The sequence below is a fragment of the Ovis aries genome, chromosome 3 (genome assembly GCF_016772045.2).
Source record: "Ovis aries strain OAR_USU_Benz2616 breed Rambouillet chromosome 3, ARS-UI_Ramb_v3.0, whole genome shotgun sequence".
Classification (NCBI taxonomy): Eukaryota; Metazoa; Chordata; class Mammalia; order Artiodactyla; family Bovidae; genus Ovis; species Ovis aries.
In genome coordinates, this window is record NC_056056.1 from 38,382,373 (window position 1) to 38,403,008 (window position 20,636).

The window sequence follows — 20,636 nt, forward strand, 5'->3', positions numbered from 1 at the left end:
ACAGCCTCAAGCCTGGCCAGGAACCGGGCTTGGATGCTACACCTATGGAGTCAATCAGCCCGTGCTCAGGCAGCCCAAGAAGTACTGACACAGAAATGATATATTCATCCTCGGGCTGTTTGCTGGAAACTTGCTGTGTTCTAGGTACGGAGAAGGGGCTTCCCTCATGGCTTGGATGGTAAAGAATGTGCCTGCATTGTGGAAGACCCAGGTTTGATCCCTGGGCTAAGAAGACCCCCTGGGGAAAGGAGCAGCTACCCGTTTCCAGTATTCTTGCTGGAGAATTCCATGGACAGAGAGGAGCCTGGTGGGCTACAGTCCGTGGGGTCACAAAGAGTCCAACACGACTGAGCGACTAACAGATTCACAGTTTTTCTTTCAGGCATTTAGAGGAACACAAAAGAAATGTAAGACACAGACCATACCCACAGTCAAGAGAACTGAGTAGACAATATTGTTTGAAAAGTTGTAATAGCACAGAAATATACAGAGTTGTCCCTCCATGTCCAGGCCTTGGTTCCAGGAGCTCTCCCCTCATCCCTGGAGTTACCAAAATTCATGGATGCTCAAGTCCCCTGTATAAAATGGTGTAGTATTTGTGTATAACCTATGCACATCTTCCCACATACTTTTTTTCTTTTTTTTTTGGCCATACTGTGTGGCTTGTGAGATCTTAGTTCCCCAAGTAGGGATTGAACCCAGGCCTCGACAGTGAAAACACGGAGTCCTAACCACTGGACCTCCAGGAATTCCGTATACTTTAAAGCATCTCTAGAGTACTTACAATAACTAATACAATGGAAATGCTATTTAAGTAGTTGTAAATACAGTATAAGTGTTGTGTAAATGATTGCCAGTGCGAGGACAAATTCAAGTTTTGCTTTTTGGAACTTTATGGATTCCCCCCCACCTCGAATATTTTCAATCCTTGGCTTGTTGGGTTTTCAGATAAGGAGGGCAGTATATTACATATATGGACCCTCAGAGCCAAATGGGAATTCTAGACCAGGTGACGGGAGAGGTCTGTATCACACTGGTGTGTTTCTTGTAAAAGAAGTAGGAAACACAAAGAAGAAAACAAATCATACTAATTAATGCTTGTCAGAGAAATATATTGTAAACTATTTTGGCTATATCCTTTAAGATCTTTTTTCTGTGCACATACATGGATATAAATACACATACACATTCCATTACACAAATGAGTTCATATACTCATATGTTACATACTGTTCTGTGATTTACTTTTTATACTTAGCAATACGTTGTTGACAGTTTTCCTTGTCAATAAATTAATGACTCTGGTATTTCACTATATACCTACCACGATTTAACCAATTCCTTATTATTGTCCCTTTAGGTTACCAACAGTGGTGGCCTATATATAATACTGACTCTGTGCATGTCCTTATTTTTAATCCTTAGGTTATAGTCTTTAAGTAGAATTGTTAGATCAAAGGATATGCACACTTTCAGTGATTTTGATACATTGCCTAGTTGCCTTCAGAAAGTTTATATCAACTTAAGCTCTGTAGTCCTATGAGACTATCTCTTTCACTACATCTCTCCCAACATTAGATATTATTTTTAATTGCAAATTTGATAAGCAAAATAGTGTTTTGTTGTTACTGCTTTATTTTTACTTATTATTTTATTACTTGGACTTTGTTTTGGACTTTTTTTTTACAGGTCAGTTAGTCATTGGTGATTCTCTTGACAAACTGTTTGATTATATACTCAATCTAGCTTTCTATTGGTATATCCTTTTTTAAAATTTCATTTGTATTTTATTATTATTTAGTGTTACTAGGGTCTTCCCTGGTGGCTCAAATGGTAAAGAATCTGCCTGCAATGCCAGAGACCCAGGTTTGATCCCTGGGTCAAGAAGATCCCCTAGAGAAGGGAATGGAGACCCACTCTGGTATTCTTGCCTGGAGAATTCCATGGACAGGGGAGCCTGGTGGGCTACAGTCCCTGAGGTTGCATTTAAAAAAATTTTTTAATGTAGTTTATTCTTTTTGTCTTATCGATTGAAAAGAGTACTCAGTGTATATTCAGACTAACTCTTTGTCTATTTTATATTACAAATATTTTATCCTAGATTGTCATTTGCCATTTAGTTTTGTTCGCTCTTTAAGCATTTGTAAAACTAAAATGTCCATGCCATCAGGGTAGTCTGTATAGGTTCTCCAAGCCACTAGGTGGAGGTGGCCATGGCTGGGAGCAGGGAGGCCCATTGGTGGCCCTTGCACTGGTACCAAGGTGGCAAGGCAAGGCCCACAGTGAGGCCGCCTGGAGAGGACTGAGTTGTGCAGTTACAGACAGAGTAGAGGTGGCCAAGATATGGTGGTCCTGGTGAGGGAGTGAAGAGGGAGGGAGAGGCGTCTGGTGGCCCACAAGGTGCTGATGGAGGGCAGAGCCAGCAGGTGGAGGATGAGCCAGAATGGGGACTGCAGGAAGAGGAGGGGCTGGGGGTGAGGGGGAGGGGCTGGGGCGAGGGGAGGGGCTGGGGGTGAGGGTGAGGGACTGGGGTGAGGAGGAGGGGCTGGGGCGAGGGGGAGGGGCTGGGGGCCAGGGGGAGGGGCTGGGGCGAGGGGGAGGGGCTGTTGACGGAGTCTCCGGATCTCTAGGCCTGGCCTGGCTTCTGTCTTTGTGTCAAACTCAGAGAGGCTTTCTCTACTACGGAATTATAGATTTAGTTAAATTCTCTCTTAATACTTTTAATTTCATCTATTTTGGATTTTGTTTTTTACATTAAAATCTGGATGAATTTGTTGTATTTTCCTGAGTTGTGAGTTAAAGATTTAACTTGCTTTTCCTTAAGGATAGATAGATAATCCTATTTATCCTTGCCCTCCTGATCCAAAACACCACCTGGATCTTACAGTAGATTTCCATGTATATCCCTGAGTCTGGTCCAGGATTCTCTGGTGTGTCCCAGTGAACTGTTTTGTACTACACCAGCTCCATATATCCTGATCACATTTTCTTTAAATATTGGGTTGGCCAAAAAATTCATTTAGGTTTTCCTGTATGATGTTATGGAAAAACCCAAGTGAACTTTTTGGCCAATACAATATATCTAATCGGTGTTAGTGATAAGGTATACTTCATACTTGTTTTTTTTTCTCTCAGAATTTCCTTTGCTCTTTTAGGATGGACTTCAAAATCATTGTGTCAGGCCCTGCTCCCTTGGACTGCGCAGTGGGAGCTGGAAACACCGGTGACTCCAGTGGGACCCTTTGTATTCATCAGCACCAAATATACCAGGAACTGGGTTTGATGAGGCTGGACTTCCTTATCGGTAGAGAAATCACATGAGGTTTCTTTAGGAAGAAGTGCCTCACTGCTATTGACTTGGGAGCAACCCCCATTCTCTGGCCCAAGGACACTCCTTTGGACTTTCAGAGCCCCTGTGTCCTTGCTGCTGTGGCTGCTACAGCTCCCAGCTATATGCTCCCCACTGTAGGCAAGTCAGCCTGTACTGGGGTTTTTTATTCTTCATCTTGCAGGGAATCCTGTCTTCAGTCGTTGCCTCCTCCAAGCCTTCTCTTCTCTAATGATTTCCTGTAGGTTAGCTCTGGGGATCTTTCCTTAATTGGTTCTTAAATGTGTTTTTCTTCTAGAGAATTCTTCGTAATTGCCAGCATTGTGATGGCTTCTTCCTAGTTTCTTCTGTGCATGCAAGTTCCCTCCTCTTTCACATTTGCTAGTTTTTTGTGTTTTTTTCTTATCTAAGTGACTTTTCCACGGTCCGTTTTTATTGAGGACTAATTGGAGAAGGCGATGGCACTCCACTCCAGTACCCTTGCCTGGAAAATCCCATGGACGGAGGAGCCTGGTAGGCTGCAGTCCATGGGGTCGTGAAGAGTCAGATACAACTGAGCGACTTCACTTTCACTTTTCACTTTCATGCATTGGAGAAGGAAATGGCAACCCACTCCAGTGTTCTTGCCTGGAGAATCCCAGGGATGGGGGAGCCTGGTGGACTGCCGTCTATGGGGTCACACAGAGTCGGACACGACTGAAGCGACTTAGCAGCAGCAGCAGCAGCAATGAACATAAAGTCACAAATTCTAAGCGTACATCTCAGTGAGTTTTTTTCATATCTGTAAACCGTGGAACTACTACACTATCAAGATAATTCTTTCAGAGTTAAGAAGCTGTTGGTGGGAGGTTGCATGGAGAGGGAAATCATGAGTATGTCCCCAAGATGCCATCTTTTTCTAGAACTGTCTTTAAAGAGGTTTAAGGACGGAGCCTCACACCAAGTCTATATAATAGTGTGGAGAGCAGAATGGTTAGGAGTGATGGGTCATGGTTTGGTCATCCCCCTTACCAGCCATGGGACTCATGTACCTCAGTGTCAATAACTGTAAAATGGGAGTAGGTGATAGCTCTTACCTAACCAGCTTGTCATGAAGATTACACAAGGAAGTACCTGTCAGTGCCCCAAAAAATGTTAATTGTTGTTTTTGTTGTTATTAATAACAAGGAGGAGGAGGCAGTGGTTCTTAATGAAGGGTACACATCAGAATCACCTGGGAGCGCTTTTGCAAAAATATACATGCTCAATCTGGCCAGATGTATTGAGTCAGAGTCTAGATTTTGAATACCTCCCCAGTCCTTCTGTTGCTTATCTCGGTTAAGAACCATTTGGCTGGAGGCGGCCATGACAGGACGCAGGAAGATCAGTGGGTGGCTGCTGCAATAGTGAGGGCAGGTGAGGGCTGAGCTGGACAGATTCAAGACTGAGTGGAGAGGTCGCCAGGATGATGACCTTGGGTGGGGAGCAAGGAGGGAGGGGAAGGAGTCTGGGGTGACTCACAGGGTGCTGACCTGGATGATGGCTTGAGTAGGTGGAGGATGAGCCAGAATCAGGAATACAGGAAGGGAGGGTGGGGAGTGGGCCAGAGATTGTTGTAATTCTTCTTGGGATTGTTGAATGGAGGCTTCTGGTGGGAACACCAAGCAAGTATGTGGATCTCTAGGCCTGGACCAGTGGTGTTTTCAGGGAGTCACTGGTGGGAAGGAGATAGATCAAGCCATGTGCATGGTCATAGAGTGAATGTCGAAGGCAGAGAGGGTCAAGTTCACAATCATTCACCTCTGGGAAGGCGTGGGTCTATCCACTTCTTACTCCCTCCCTCAAAACAGAAATGGTTATTTCTCATGTAACTGTCCCGTTGCTGAGGACTGCTGGGAAATAAAATCAGTCTTTTCACTTGAGGATGAGTAATCACTGTGGGTCACTTCCTTTCCTCACAGGTCTCAAGGTTTTCCTCATCTGCTGATGGAAGAGCTTAATCCTCCACCAGCATCCTCAGACAGCACATTCTCTGGCTTTCTTCAGGCCCTTGATGTCAACCAGTTATGCTTTAGTAAGAGTTTAAGCCATTCCAGGATTAGTTTCTTGATTAAATATGTGTGTGATTTTTTTAAAAAGGAAAGAAAATGGGTCTTTGAAATCAAACGGGCTCTCTTTTCCCACCTCTCCAAGGGAGCAGACTGTCCCTTCAGGTCTCTCTGGGGCCTCGTCCGCCTCACTCATTCCCGTAGGACGCTGCACATGCCTTTCCTTCTGCCCTGCCACCCCTCTGTGTTCCTGCTTGTGCAATGGCAAGCCCTGCCTCCTCCAAGGAGACTTCCCTGACTCTCGTCCCTTCCAGGTGAAGCCAGATGTGGGGCTCTGAACAGATTCCCACTGGCTTCCCAGTTGGGCATGGGGGTGGCAGGGATGGATCTCAGGAAGATGGGTCTCAGGATGGATGTGCACAAGGTCACTGCCTTTCAAACTTGCTTGATCACCACCTACAAACAGATATATAAAACTGAAGCAAAAATTTTGTAAAAGTAACACTCACTCTGTGTGATCCATTTGGGTATTTTCTGTTCCGTTTATTTTTTTAAAGAAAAATGCTGGTTGCAGCCCCTTAAACTGATTTCACAACCCAGTCATGGGTCCCAGCCCAACAGGGTGAAAGACGCAGAGTAAGATCATTAGTGCTCAGCACAACTCCAAACACAGCCAAGGGGCCCTCTCCAAACGTTGCGGGCAGACAGTGGCACCGGCAGCCGTGTGCGCCCGGTGGCGGTCCAGTGGGCAGTGCTCTGCTCTCTCCGTGGAGTCTCCTTTCAGGGCCCCTGTTGGCTGTGCCATAAAGTGGCCATGGGCACACATACTTTGTCAGTGCTGAGAGGTGGAAGTCTAAGGAGCACTCCAGACGCCTGATAGCAAGATGCCAGCTCAGTGTGAAGTGTCACACAGGGCTGTGTATCTCATCCATTAGATGAGGCTCCTCATGGAGGCAAAGCTTCCAGCCTCTCTGGCACTCATGGTGCTGCTCACCTGGCTCAGTTGCTCAGTCGTGTCTGACTCTTTGTGACCCCATGGACTGTAGCCCACCAGGCTCCTCTGTCCATGGAATTTTCCAGGCAAGAATACTACAGCAGGTTGCCATTTCCTCCTCAAGGGCATCTTCCCTACCCAGGGATCAAACCTACTTCTCTTGCGTCGTCTGCATTGGCAGACGGATTCTTTACCAGTAGTGCCAGCCAGGAAGCCCTACTCACCTAACAGGGCTACAAATAACAAGTAGAATAAGAGCAAAACATGGGGCTCTGGCATGCAGTATAATAACAGCGACAGAAGTGATGGCTCTTACTGGCCAGAGGATGGATAATAAATCCATCAATACACACGGAACATTCCAGGTGCAGTGAATCTTGGAGCCCCCTCTCCCTCTGGAACTGGAAGTCAGTGAAAACAGAACCTGTAGGAGTAACTACCTCAAAACTCCTGCATTTAAGCCTGGTGCTTTATCTCTCTGAGAGCCTCAAAGTCTGTTGACATTTACTTAGTACACTTTTCTAAGAAAAGCAGCTATCTGATTTCTCAACCCACTGAAGAAGAAAATAAATTGCCCAGAAAGGTGTTGGTGGTAGGTCTTTTCTAGAGAGAGAGAGATGTGTAGGTAACAGGAAAGTAAAAGCCGTGGGGAGGGAGAAGAAACAGTAAACAGTAACCACAACCATGTGCTTATCTTGTTCCTTCGGGAAAGCTCCTAATGATGACCGCTTCAGTGGGAAAAGGGTATTTTTTTTAAAGCATTAGAAAACTGTGAGCCGCATTTGAGCAACCACTTGAAAGTGGTTAAAATAGTGTTTTTCCCATTGAAGTTTCATTTTTCAGAAAACATATTCATGGGAACCTCAGTTATTCTGGAAATTAGGTGCTGTTGAACTGCCCCTGATCAGGGCTAATTAGGAGTTTGAGGCATGCTGTGAGCTTGGGTTCATGGGCAAGTCCTCCCCACCCAGCCCTAGTCTGCCTTGTAGCCAGAAACCCCTCCATTGCTGTTATGTCAGGCTCCTTTTTTCATCGGTGTGAATTTGTGAAGAAACTCTTTCCATTCTGAAGGCTTCTCGATACAATTGTGGCTCACTGATATTCTGAAGGGAGATGTACAGAGGGGACTGAACGGGACACTTCCCTGAGGATGGGGTGGGGCAGGACCTGATGGAGTGGCCTGAAGGACTAGTTGTTGTTAAGTCCCTGTTACGTCTGCCTCTTTGTGGCCCCATGGACTGTAGCACACCAGGCTCCTCTGTCCTCCACTATCTCCCAGAGTTTGCTCAAGTTCATGTCCATTGAGTTGGTGATGCTTTCTAACCATCTCATCCTCTGCTGCCCCCTTCTCCTTTCATCTTCTATCTTTCCCAGTATCAGGGTCTTTTCCAGTGAGTTGGCTCTTGGCATCAGATGGCCAAAGTATTGGAGCTTCAGTTTTAGCATCAGTCCTTCCAATGAATGTTCAGGGTTGATTTCCTTTAGGATTGACCAGAGGGCGGGACAAAACTCCTGGGATTGGGGCTGGGATGAGTTTTTAGGGAGCAGTGCGGGGGGTGGGGGGCCAAGTTCTACCCTTTTCACTGCTTTGCTTGAAGACAGCCTGCTCACTGAGACAGAGCCAGGTTCCTGCTTCTCCCATAACCTGTCCATTTGAGGCTCGCTGGCCACCTTATCCCCAGATCTGCTTCTGTGAGTCACCCTGAGTGACTGCAGGAGTGCCCCAAGGAGTAAGGGGACTTAAAGAAAAGCCAGGTTATTTCTGAGACAAAGATCACTTATTCCACACCATTTGAGAAAGCTACCTTTGAGTAGAAAGCAGTGGAGTTGGTAGTTTGTCACACCCCTAGGAGGTTTCTGTCTTATTTACTTATTTGTTGTTTCTGCCTGTGCTGGGTCTTCATTGCTATGTGCAGGCTTTTCTCTAGTTGCGATGAGTGGGGGCTCCTCTGCGTGGCCGTGCACAGGCTTCTCATTGCGGTGGCTTCCCTTGTTGTGGAACACAGGCTCTAGGGCACTCAAGCTCAGTAGCTGTGACATATGGGCTTAGTTGCCCTGTGGCATGTGAAATGTTGCTAGACCAGGGATTGAACCTGTGTCCCCTGCCCTGGCAGGCGGATTCTTAACCACTGGACCACCAAGGAAGTCTGAGGTTTCTGTCTTAACAATAGATTATACATAGTACGCATGCATAATGCAATTTTATTATTGATATGTGCAAATGCTGTCTGACTATAAAATGATGATACCATGGCTCCCCATGGGGAAAATAACAATAAACCAAAATGACAATATCACAAATCTTTGAAAAGATTTCAGGAGTTGGCAAAGTCATTTGCTGATGTGTCCCCAAGGCCTGAAATGAATCTGCGCTTGGTCAGGTGGTGGTTCTGAGATTGCTGCCTAATGGAATTCTTTTATTTTTTTTAAATTAGGAATATAATGTGAAGGATAGAGAAAAAACCACTTAAGCTTAAGCACTCTAACTAGTGGAAATTAGATTCTGATGATGAAATCACAAATGATTTTAACAGGGAAAAGAAGGGGCATCAGCAAAAAAAAGACCCAGGAGCTTAGGTTTTCAATGAACCCACTGTTTTTGCACATGTATGGGGTACTTGGTGTGTGGTACACACATGTGAGAATGTCCAGAAGGAGCCAAGTCCAGAATTAGAAGAGATTGTACAGGAATCCCAACCAGCACAAAAGTTGCCTGTCTGCTTCCTTATTGAAGTCAAGAGGAAGAATAAGGCAAAGACAGGCCCTCTGCTGGGGGGGATGGGCAGAGTATTCATGTCACAGAGAAAAAAGAAAATCTGCCAATTCCCATTTACTCCCAACTCTGCCTCCCTTGAGAATAGTCCTCGGGCTGGGGAGAAAAAGTAACAAACATCATATGGAATGAAATGAGGCTTCCAACAGTAAAGGAGATGGTAATGGAACCCGCTTCCCCAGAGCAAAGTCCACCCGTCACATTTCCCCATCTCGGTTGACTCATGTTCCTGAAATAGTACTTCCACGGAGAGGCAGTCTATCCAGAGACAGATCCATTTATTAGTCCTAGATTGGAACACAGATAAGGGAAACTGAAAGCTGTCCTGAAAAGGATTTTTAAATCAGCAATTTTAAATCAATAAAGACCCACTGGGTAGGGTCTGCTCTAAGCTAAAGATGACAGCTCTGGTAAATGGCTTTAGGGTAACAAAGTGAGGGTTTGAAACAGTCTTATCAGGGTGGAAAAAGAGGAAGGAATTTTGTAAGGGAAAAGGTAGTATTTTATATTTGGGTTCAACGAATTTAGCCATCCAAGTAGGTAATGGGGGAGCCTGAGATGGGCTTGTGGAGGGGCATGAAGAGGCTGGTTTTGCATCGACTCCCTGTAGACCAGGAGTGCGCACCGGGAAGGAAACATCTGGGGTGGGTCATCAGGATGGAGAGGTCTGGGGACCTGGGAGCCCGGGGTGTTGAGCCCAGGACCGTCAGCTTGGGGAAGAGTCCAAATACTTGAGAGTCACCTGAGAGTGAAGGAGGCACAAAGCTTATGTCCAGAGGGTGGGCCAAGTGAGACGGAAGCAGGCCGAGGCTCTGTCTGAGGAGGTTGTGTCTTCCCTGTCGATGAAGGCTTTGTGCAGCCTTGGGATGGATGTGCAGGGACATCTCGGGGCGGATGCCTCTCCAGGTGGCCTGCAGATTCTCTTTGCCATGGATGAAAAGTCTGCAGAGAGCACCTTGGCCCAGGCACTTTGGAGCAAGGGGCAAACTGAGGCTTCAGGTTCAAGTCCTTCTTCTGCCACTCTGCCTGTTACTCTCTGCACCTTGGTCCCTTCATTAAACACATGGATCATGGCAATAGTACACGCCTGCTAGGACTCTTGTGAAGTTTATGTGAGTGAGAGCGAGGTCCTTAGAACCACGCCACAGCCTTGCTAAGGGCTGTGTACCAGATAACCTCTGTGATTGTCATCTACCCAATGTCACCACCCCCCCCCCAATCTGTCACACAATTACTAATCTACTGATCTCTGGGCTGGGGGAATAGAGGCAAGTACTTTGGGTACCTGTCTTCCAGAACTCAAAGCTCAGTGTGGAAGGTGGAGACCCATCTCGTGTGGAGAGGGGGTTTGGGCAGTACAGGGCAAGGCTTGAGCGGGGCTATGTATGGCAGGTCAGGGCCTCCTTCCTCTGAAGCTAGCTTCTGAAACCCTGACTTGGCTCCGGAGCATTTTCAGGTGTCCCAGGGCTGCTGTCTTATCAATCTGGCGCTCTCCCTGGCTGCTGGCTCTGGGGGTGGTGGCTGTGCAGGGGGGCCCCTTCTGCATCCCATCAGTGCTGGGACTGGCCAGGCTGGCTTGGCAGGTCCAAGGGTCTAGGGGTGCCCCAGGGCCCCCCAGCACAGCCGGGACCCACAGACCCTCTTCCTGAACTGTAGGGCCCCAAATGCTAAGCCCCCTGGGTGCCTCCCCAGGCGGTGGTGGCATATCGTATCCTGGGAGACAGGTGGTATTGGTATCAATCATCCCCATTTTACAGCTAAGCAAACAGGCTGGGACCTTAAGTGTCTTATAAAGGGTGGGGCCACGACTTAGACCCAAGGTTTCCAAGGCCAAAATTGGGTGCCATTTCCATACCTCACCCTGGGCAAGACCCGAGGTGACTCAGCCAGGAACCCTGCCCTCCAGAGGAGCTGGAGCCAGACGTCTGATAACTGGCTACTGCAGCCGGGGGAAGGGCCAGAGGGCTCTGAGAGCCCCACCCTGCCAGGCCTGTCTCCTGCTCCCCAGATCCCCACCTCGTCATGGGATCCCCCCCCAAAGCCAGTGCCTGTCTGGGAACCCCGGTTCAGGGGGCCCTCCTGCCAAGTTGTCCTGCCCGCTCACTCTTCAAGGAAACATCTCTCAACTAGTGATCATTTTAGAGAAAGAAGGCAGTAGTTTAGGAAAAAGGCCTTTTTTTTTTTTTTTTTTAAGACCTGTTTTTAAGCAGTGGTGGCCTTTTGTTTTCCCTACAGACATTTTAAAAAAGAAACAGTTTTAGGTTCACAACAAAATTAAGAGGAAGATAGAATTTTCCCATATATGCCCTTACTCCACACATACACAGCCTCCCCCAGCACCAACATTTCCTACTGGATCCATGTATTTGTTACAACTGATGAATCTATGTGGTGGTCTTACTTCCCCCAGAGTTTTATCTGAACAGATTGACATTGAAAACAGATATTCTGTGTGAAGAGGACATGTGGGAAACTGTGCCTGCCCTCCTCTTTCTTGACCCTCTTCTACTGCCCCACCCAGATTCTGAAGAACCCGGATGTAGTTTATGCCCCTGATCTGAGATGGGGACAGTTAGCGCTACCCTTTGTTAATGAGCTCTGCTCCAGGTTGTGCCTCTAGAACCTGAGCTCTATGTGCCAGGTTTTAAAATATATATATTGTAAAGCATACACAACACAAAATTTGCCATTTTAACCATTTTTTGAGTGTACAGCTCAGTGGCATTAAAGTACATTCACACTGTTCAGCAACTATCACCACCATCCATTTCCAGAACTTTTTCATCATCCCAAACAGAACCTCTCCACCCATTAAACAATAACTCCCATCTTCCCTCCCCCTAGGTTCTGGCAGACACCATTCTACCCTGTCTCTGTGAATTTGTCTATTCTAGGTGCCTCATAATTGGAGTCATACAGTATTTGTCTTTTTGAGTTTGGCTTATCTTACTTAGCGTAACGTCTTCAAGGTTCAGGCATGTGGTAGCGTGTGTCGGATTTCCTTCCTTTTTAAGGTTGAATAATATTCCATTCCATGGTATGTATATGCCGCATGATTCTATGTTTAATTGTTTGAGGAAACGCCATGCCATTTTCCACAAAGGACATCCCATCTTACATTCCCACTGGCAATGTACAAAGGTTCCAGTTTCTGCATGTTCTTGCCATCATGGCAGGGTTTTTAATCTCTCATTCATGATTGTGTCCCCAGAGACGAGGACAGTGCCCAGCACATAGTTCAGTTCAGTTCAGTCGCTCAGTCGTGTCTGACTCTTTGCGACCCCGTGGACTGCAGCACTCCAGGCTTCCCTGTCCATCACCAACTCCCAGAGCTTACTCAAACTCATGTCCATCACGTTGGTGATAACATCCAACAATCTCATCCTCTGTCGTCCCCTTCTCTCCTGCCTTCAGTCTTTCCCAGTATCAGGGTTTTTTCCAATGAGTCAGTTCTTCACATCAGATGGCCAAAGTATTGGAGCTTCAGCATCAGTCCTTCCAATGAATATTCAGGACTGATTTCCTTTAGGATTGACTGCACATAGTAGGTGCTCAATAAATATTTGTTGAGTTGGATGAATGGGAGGCTTTGGTCTCTAGGCACCTGTGGAGAGCCCTTGTACTTGTCAACAGAATCTTCCCCTTCTAGTCCCTAAACTCCACGTGCAGAACTGTGCCTGCTGCTTCCCCTCTCCTCCTCCACTCTCTGAATTCCTCCACTAGTGTTTTTATTGGCGTGTAATTGCTTTACAATGTTGCACTAGTTTCTGCTGTACAACGAAGTAAATCAGCTCTGTGTATACATATATCCCCTCCCTCTTGGACCTCCCTCCAACCGCACCCCATATCCCACTCTATGTCACCACAGAGCACAGAGCTGAGTTCCTTGTGCTGTACGGCAGGTTCCGACTAGCTGTCTGTTTTACACATGACAGTGTATATATGTCAAAACCCATCTCCCAATTCTTCCACTCTCCCCTATCTCCCTGTGTCCATTGTTCCTGCCCTGCAAATAGGTTCATCTGTGCCATTTTTCTAGATTCCATATATATGCGTTAATGTACAATAAAAAACTAAAAATAAAACTACCATATAACCCAGCAATCCCACTCCTGGGTATATGCCCTGAGAAAACCATAGTGCAAAAAGACATGTGTACACCAGTGCTCATTGCAGCACTGTTTACAATAGCCAGGACATGGAAGCAACCTAAACGTCCATCAATAGACAAACAGATAAAGAAGACGTGGTACATACTTACAATGGAATATTACTCAGCCATGAAAAGAAATGAAACTGGGTCATTTGTAGAGATGTGGATGGACCTAGAGTCCGTCATACCGAGTAAGGTTAAGTCCTCCACCAGTTTTTCATTTCAACACACTATCTGCCCAACCCAGGCCAGCCTGGCCCTGAGCAGGCGGAGAGCATCTTTACTCAAAGGGCTACACCGCTCAGGACCTCCCATCTCTGCCCCATCCTCCACAAGTTTGTGTCCTAATTCTTTCACTTTACCTGTGTTTTCCACAAGGGTTCCAGCCCACATACTCACCTGCTCTTTGCTAAATTCTGTACACCCTGCAGAAAAAACCTCAGGCCACTTTTTATTTATTTATTTTCTAATTAAGAATTTTTGTTTTGGCTGTACCAGACAGCCTGCGAGCTCTTAGCTTCCTGACTAGGGATGGAGCCCATGCCCACTGCGGTGGGAATGGAGAGTCTTAACCACTGAACCACCAGGGACGTCCTCAGGCCAGTTTTTAAACTTTCAAGTATGCCTTTTTTGAAGCTGACTCTTTTTACTTTACTCTTGGCCCTGTCTTTTGTTCTTGGGAAGGCTGTGGGAGACTTGGCCTTGAACAAGAGGCTCCACTGAGACAAATTGAGAAGACAAGTACTGAGATCGCCAAGTGTCCTTAGGCGCCAAGCCTTCCATGGGGCTATGGGAGGGGAGGGCCTGGGGGAGAGGCCCGCCACCGGCTTTGCCAGCCCTTTCTGCTGCTCTTCGCTTTTAAGGCCTCCAGGCCTGAGTAGGTTGAGAGGCACATTTAGCTGCTCAGGACTGGGAAGTTGGTGTGCTTGCCTTGATGCCCTTATCCTCATTCCCTCTTCAAAGGCTCCTAGCACCAGTGCCCTCGCGCCCACCAAGACTTTTCCATCCCAGGAGGCCCTGCTGCTGTGCAAACCCTCAGCAAAGTTCTCTCTCCTGGGTTGCCTTCCCTTTTCAGCCAGCTGTATGTTGGGAGGTCTCATCAGTTAATTCCCACACAGGTGGTGCATTTAAAATCTCAGAACACTTGTACTTTATAGGGGAGATTTAATAGAAAATGTCAGTCTCGAAGGGAAACTTGAAGGATTAGCTCCTTATTGTGGGGTTCCCTGGGCAGGGTGGTTCTAGTGCCTGAGGGATGGAGAGAGGGAGAGAGGGAGGCGGGTAGGGAGCGAGGACTAACTGGTGGAAGGAATGAACTGATGGGGAGTGATTTCTTGTTACTTTCTCAGAATTCCATTCACCCCATAAACAGATGGCCACCTGCTCTGCCTACAAAGGCTTGGCATTTTGAGGGCAGCTGGGCTCTACCGTCTTGAGTTTTCTCTGAAAAGTAAGGAAAATAAATTGTTGAATTGATGAGAAGCAGTGAAATGTAGCATTTGGGTAGGGGAATTTTTTTTTCTTTTTCTTTCTCTCTCTTTTTTTTTTGAGATATAATAATCTACAAACCACAACATTTACTCTTTAAAGTGTATAATTTAGTGGGTTTTAGTATATTCATAAAGTAGCAGAACCATCATCACTATTTAATTCCAAAACATTTTCTTCACCTCGCCCATTAGCAGTCACTCCCTACGCCCCACTGCCAACCACTAACCTACTTTCTGTTGCTATGGATTTACTTATTCTGGACATTTCATGTGAATAGAATCACACAATCTGTGTCATTTTGTGTCTGGTGTCTTTCACTTAACACAGTGTTTTCAAGGTTCACCCATGTTATACATGTCAGTATTTCATTGTTTATTGCTGGAAAATATTCCACTGGCTGGATATACCACATTTCATTTGTCATGAGGGATGTGTGGCTTGTTTCCATTCTTTTGGCTATTATAAATAATATTGCTGTGTACACTCACATAGAAGTTATTTTTTGTGAATATATGTTTCCAGTTCTCTTGAGTACGTATCTCACAGTGGAGTTGCTCAGTCATTTGGTAACTCTGTGTTTAAACTTTTGAGGAACTGCCATGGGTTGGGGATTTTTGATAGCTTTTTCCCCTGATTATAAATGTAATATACGTTCATTGTAGAAAATTTATAATATACATAAATGTATTTAAGAAGCAGCTTAAGTGAAGTGAAAGTCGCTCAGTTGTGTCTGACTCTTCGTGACCCTGTGGACTACACAGTCTGTGGAATTCTCCAGGCCAGAATACTGGAATGGGTAGCCATTCCCTTCTCCAGGGGCTCTTCCTGACCCAGGGATCAAACCCAGGTCTCCCACATTGCAGGCGAATTCTTTGCTAGCTGAGCTACCAGAGAAGTCCAAGAAGCAGCTTAAGTCCACTCTAATTATATTAATAACCTATTAATATATTAACATGTTATATTAACTATGTTAATAACCTATTAATATATTAACATGATGTTATATAACTTTAACATCAATATATTGGTGTGTTTGCTTATGTACATCATTTAAAAATTGTACTGCACTTAAAATATATATAGTTTTGTGTCCTAATTCTTTCACTTTACCTTCTATTATAAGCATTTTCAATGTCAATACATATTATTATAGTGTGATTCTTTCTGACCACATTCTATCATCATTGGATGCACCATAACTTATTTACTCAACATGCTGTTCTTGGGTGTATTCTTTTCCATATTTCTGTGATTATCACAATTGGTGCAACATCCTGGTACGTAAATGTCCATCCACATCTCTGATAAGTTTTGAGATAAAATCTTAGAAGTGAAATTCTGGGTAAAAGAATGTGAGCGTTAAAAAAAAAAGCTTTCACTTTGAAATAATTTTAGATTTGCAGAAAATTTGCAAAGATAGTACAGCAAGTTCCCATATTCCCTTCACCCAGCTTCCTCCATGTTAGTATCTTACCAGCCAGAGTATATTGAAACTAATCAGTTAACAGTGGTATGCTACTATTAACTAAACTCCAGACTTTATTTGGCTTTGACCAGTTTTCTCACCAATGTTCTTTTTTAAAAAAATTCATTTATTTTTAAATTGAAGGATAATTGCTTTACAGAATTTTATTGTTTTCTGTCAAACAGCAATATGAATCAGCCATAGGTATATATAGCTTACTAATGTTCTTTTTCCATTCCATGGAAAATTCAAATTCCTATTGTATTTAGGAAATGAATACTTTTAAGACTTTGGGTGTGTGTGTGTGTGTGTGTGTGTGTGTGTGTGTGTAGAAAAGTTGTATCAATTTTTATTCTCATGAATAGTATTGAAGGAAAAAGACTTTGCCAGTCTAATGACATAAGAGTAAAACTAGGAATGTGACTTTAACAGGCTTTTTTCTGACCTTGCCACACGGCTTGTGGGCTCTTAGTTCCCTGACCAGGGACTGAACCCAGGCCCTTGGTAATGAAAGTGAAGAATCCTAACTGCTGGACTGCCACGGAATTTCCCTAACATGCATTTCTTAATTGTTATTGGGTTTACAGATTTGCTCATATTTGGTGGCCAGTTATACTTTTTGTTTTTGGTTTCCAGTCACCTGTAGGGGTTTTTGTCCATGTCTAGGCCTTTAGCTTCCACCCAAGCTGACATTGTACCAGTGTCAGATGTTTCTAGAAAGTCATCATTGCATCCTGCCACGTCACCAAGGCAGGGGTCCCCGGGAAGGGTGGGCCCCCCAGATGCCCCCCTACAGGCCTGTTTTTCCCACAGAGGCCTGGCCTGGGTCATGGAACCAGGTGACATGAGGTGTGCTCTCCGAGACTGGGCTCAGCCAGCGGCCAGGAGACCAGCTGTATGCAAAGAGCAGGACAGGACAGGCAGCGACGCGTTGTCAAGAGCTCTGTCTTGGGGTCAGAAGAACTGGGTTTTGTCCTGCTTCTCTTACTACTTATGTGACCTTGAGCGAGTGCAATCCATTTACCGAGCTCCGGTTTTTTCCCTCTGGTTAATGGGCAGAATCTCAGGGACTGAATGGACAGTTGTGAAGGCACTTGGTCAAGCGCTGTACAAATGGGTGATATGGTCAGAGAGAACCATGTAGTGAAGGGGACTGAGCAGGGCCTTGTGTGGACAGTGTGGATCTCAACCCACCACCCTCCCAAGATCAACTCATTCCACACCTGAGCTCCCATCAGGTCTGATGGGGGAGGAAATTGCACTGTGGTCATTCTGGGGCCCTTCCCAGTGAGGGTCACCCTGGAATCCAGGAGGCTCGTGGTGCCACAGGAAGTGGCCTCCTGTGGGCTGTCCACTCGCTTGGGCCCTGGTGCCCTGTGAGGCTCTGCCTCTGCCTCCAGGTCATAAGTCAGGCTTCTGTGCCCAGGATCAGGTGTCTGGTCCTGAAGCTCAAAGAAGACAGATCCAAGACCTTCCTGGAATGGCAAGAGAGAGGAAGAACACAACCATTGAAACACAAGTTAATCTCCGAGAAGGTAATCTGGCCATGCTGAGAAGACACTGGAAAATATGTTCTCTTGTCCAAATGCAGTCACAAACTTATAGCGTGACCTCTGGCACGTCACCCATAGTCTCTGAGAATGTTTCCTTGGCTGTGCAATGAGTGCGTGGTTTCATAACCTCTGCAGCAGCCATGGACTCTCGCCGTCCTGGAGTCTGCCAGCCCTGGGAGGGGGCAAGTTCTCCTTTTTTGTGATGTTCCTGGCCTGTCCCAGTCCCTGTCCCATGACCTGACCAGGAGTCCTTTAGCAGCGTGGCTGACAGCCTTCCTGAGGCCTGCTGTTGGTCTAATCTGTGAGGGGTGTGCAGCTCTGTGTAATCCTCACGGTAAATATGCTCTAGCTCTGGGTTGGCCAGTGCTCTCAGTACACTATCATTTAATTCTCATTAATGTATGTTGGGTTGGTCCTATCTTTCATGTTATAGGAGAGGAGACAGAGGCCAGGTAGCTTTCCCACAGCTGAATGGTGACTGAGGGGCGGTACTGGCTGACTCTGAGGATTCTAGGCTAAGAATTCTAGATTCCGTGCTGGGGATTCCAGCCGACTGGGTTGTGTCCCCTCTGGGGCAGAGGGAACCTGAGGGCAAATGCCCTGGGAGGCACGTGTGACCATCCTGAGAATCAGTCTAGGACAATCCTCCCGAGGAGACTCCTGGGTCTCACGTCCCTCTGCGTCCTGAACAGACAGGGAGAGAGTACCGGGAGGAGAGTCAGGACTCCTGGGGAAGAGGGCTCTCTGAGGGTGACAGCAAGCATCTCTCAGGGTTCTGGGGTCTCTGCCTGGACAGAAGGCCCAGGACCTGCCTGCACACCTGTCCTGCAGAGGGCTCTCCTCGTTTCTCCTGTGTTTCTGCAGATGGGGTCCAGGGTAACTCCCCTGCTTCCTCCTTAGGCCAGAGTGGGGGTTACGTCTGGACTTGCATCCAGTCAGTGGGCAGACACACGCATTGTCATCCTGTACCCACTAAGGGCAGTGACCACATCTGGGGCTCACCACCTAGAGACAGGTGCAAGCCAGCCTGCCGTGGTGCGGTGACACAGCAAGACCCCGCTTAGCGGCTCTGTCACAGGAGTGCCTCCACTGCCCCCACAGAGTTCCTCCTCCTGATCGCAACCTCTCTCCCCTTCACCCCAGGGGCTGAAAAATTGGTTGTCAAAAAAGAGAAGATCTCTTATGATCCTACAAAGATGCACTCTATCCAGCTTTCCTGAAGAATTTGTTGGGAAATGGTACCTTCATCCAAATCTTAATTCAGATTTGGGGTTATATTGACTCATAAATCGTCTTGGACCATTTCTTTCCATTTGTATTTATTAGGAGCCCTTCCGAGGTGGTACCGGGACAGGCGCTGTGAGTACAACAGAAGTTCTAAAGGCCAGCCTTTATTTTACAGGTGGAAAGAGGACAGCCCAGAGACACTAAGGAGCTCAGCCAAGGTCACACAGCCATTTAGGTTCCTGCCTTTTGGCCCCGTTGCTCTTTCGACAGCATCTTACGCAACTTACACCCTGGTTGGAGGTGCAGGAAAGGCACCTGTGGAACAATTACAGAACTCTCATGGGGAGGAGACTTCCCCTTGCTGGTGATTTCCCACCCACAGTGGGCTTGTTGCCAGTGTTTTTATGCTGTTTACTTATTATATGCTTGTCTGGGGGGAGGGGTTGTAATTTTCTTTTGAGACACTGGAAAATCCCACAATTTAAAAAAATTCAGTGAAATCTAATTCCTATATTTTTGTCCAGCTTGTGCTTCTTCAGTGTGTGTCTGTGTGTTTGTTTTGTATTCTAGCACTTTCTATCCCCAGACGATTTCTGATTGGCTGATCTGGGTGAGGGCTCTCTATGTGTGCTTTACATGGGGCACAATGACAGAGACAGAGTGGGCATGAAGTGTGGGGAAGAGGCAGCCGGCGTCCATGAGGAAAGGAGGCCGCATGCCATCTTCCTCTCTGGGATGCTCCAGACCTGAGGGAGGAGGGTGTCTGTCTGCCATGGGTGTGCCCTGGTCGGGTGAGGGGGAGTCTCTGGAAAAAAGAAAGAGGGCTGGTAAAAAGTTTCCTTAAGCCAGAGACGTATAGGTTTCTGAAGGAGCCTGACAGTGTCGGTGTCATTCATTCATTCATTCAAGTAATTCTGGAGAAGATTCAACAAATAATGATATAAAGTCACCTCTGGGCAAAGACCCAGTGTCAAGTTCCAGAAGGGATGTGTTTCATATCTGAGGGTATGCCTTGGTTCTGTTTTGTCCTCCCTACGAACGAATCAGTCTGCTCTGGGCCCATGGCCTGCCTGAGGGCTCCCACTCTGCCTCAAGGCCCCAGAGAGACTCCTGGCTGGGGCCTGGCCTCTTGGGGCCAGGGAGGGGGTGAAGGCCGCCCTGCACACCGCTGCCTCCTCAAGATCAGATTGGAGGGAGCGACATGCCATGGGGCTGGCCTGCTGCTGCTGCTGCTAAGTCGCTTCAGTCATGTCCGACTCTGTGCGACCCCATAGACGGCAGCCCACCAGGCTCCCCCATCCCTGGGATTCTCCAGGCAAGAACACTGGAGTGGGTTGCCATTTCCTTCTCCAGTGCATGACAGTGAAAAGTGAAAGTGAAGTCGCTCAGTTGTGTCCGATTCTTAGCGACCCCGCGGACTGCAGCCCACCAGGCTCCTCTGTCCGTGGGATTTTCCAGGCAAGAGTACTGGAGTGGGGTGCCATTGCCTTCTCCGGGGGCTGGCTTGGCTCCCAAGAAAAAGCATCACTGAAGCTCGTCTGAGAAGCCAGCGGGCTGGGATCAGGGCTTGGAGGATGGTGGGCCCCCAGTCCTCCCTGACGTACCCTCGACCCTCTGTCAGAGAA

General features: G+C 46.8%; 1 long non-coding RNA gene across 1 annotated transcript; it reads left to right on the top strand.

The window, feature by feature from the left end:
* Positions 1–2,595: 2,595 nt before the first annotated feature.
* On the top strand, positions 2,596–19,534 carry LOC121819268 (uncharacterized). Its single transcript, XR_006059548.2, has 2 exons — positions 2,596–18,118; positions 19,187–19,534. It is a non-coding gene; the product is annotated as an uncharacterized LOC121819268 (long non-coding RNA).
* The last annotated feature ends 1,102 nt before the right edge of the window (positions 19,535–20,636 follow it).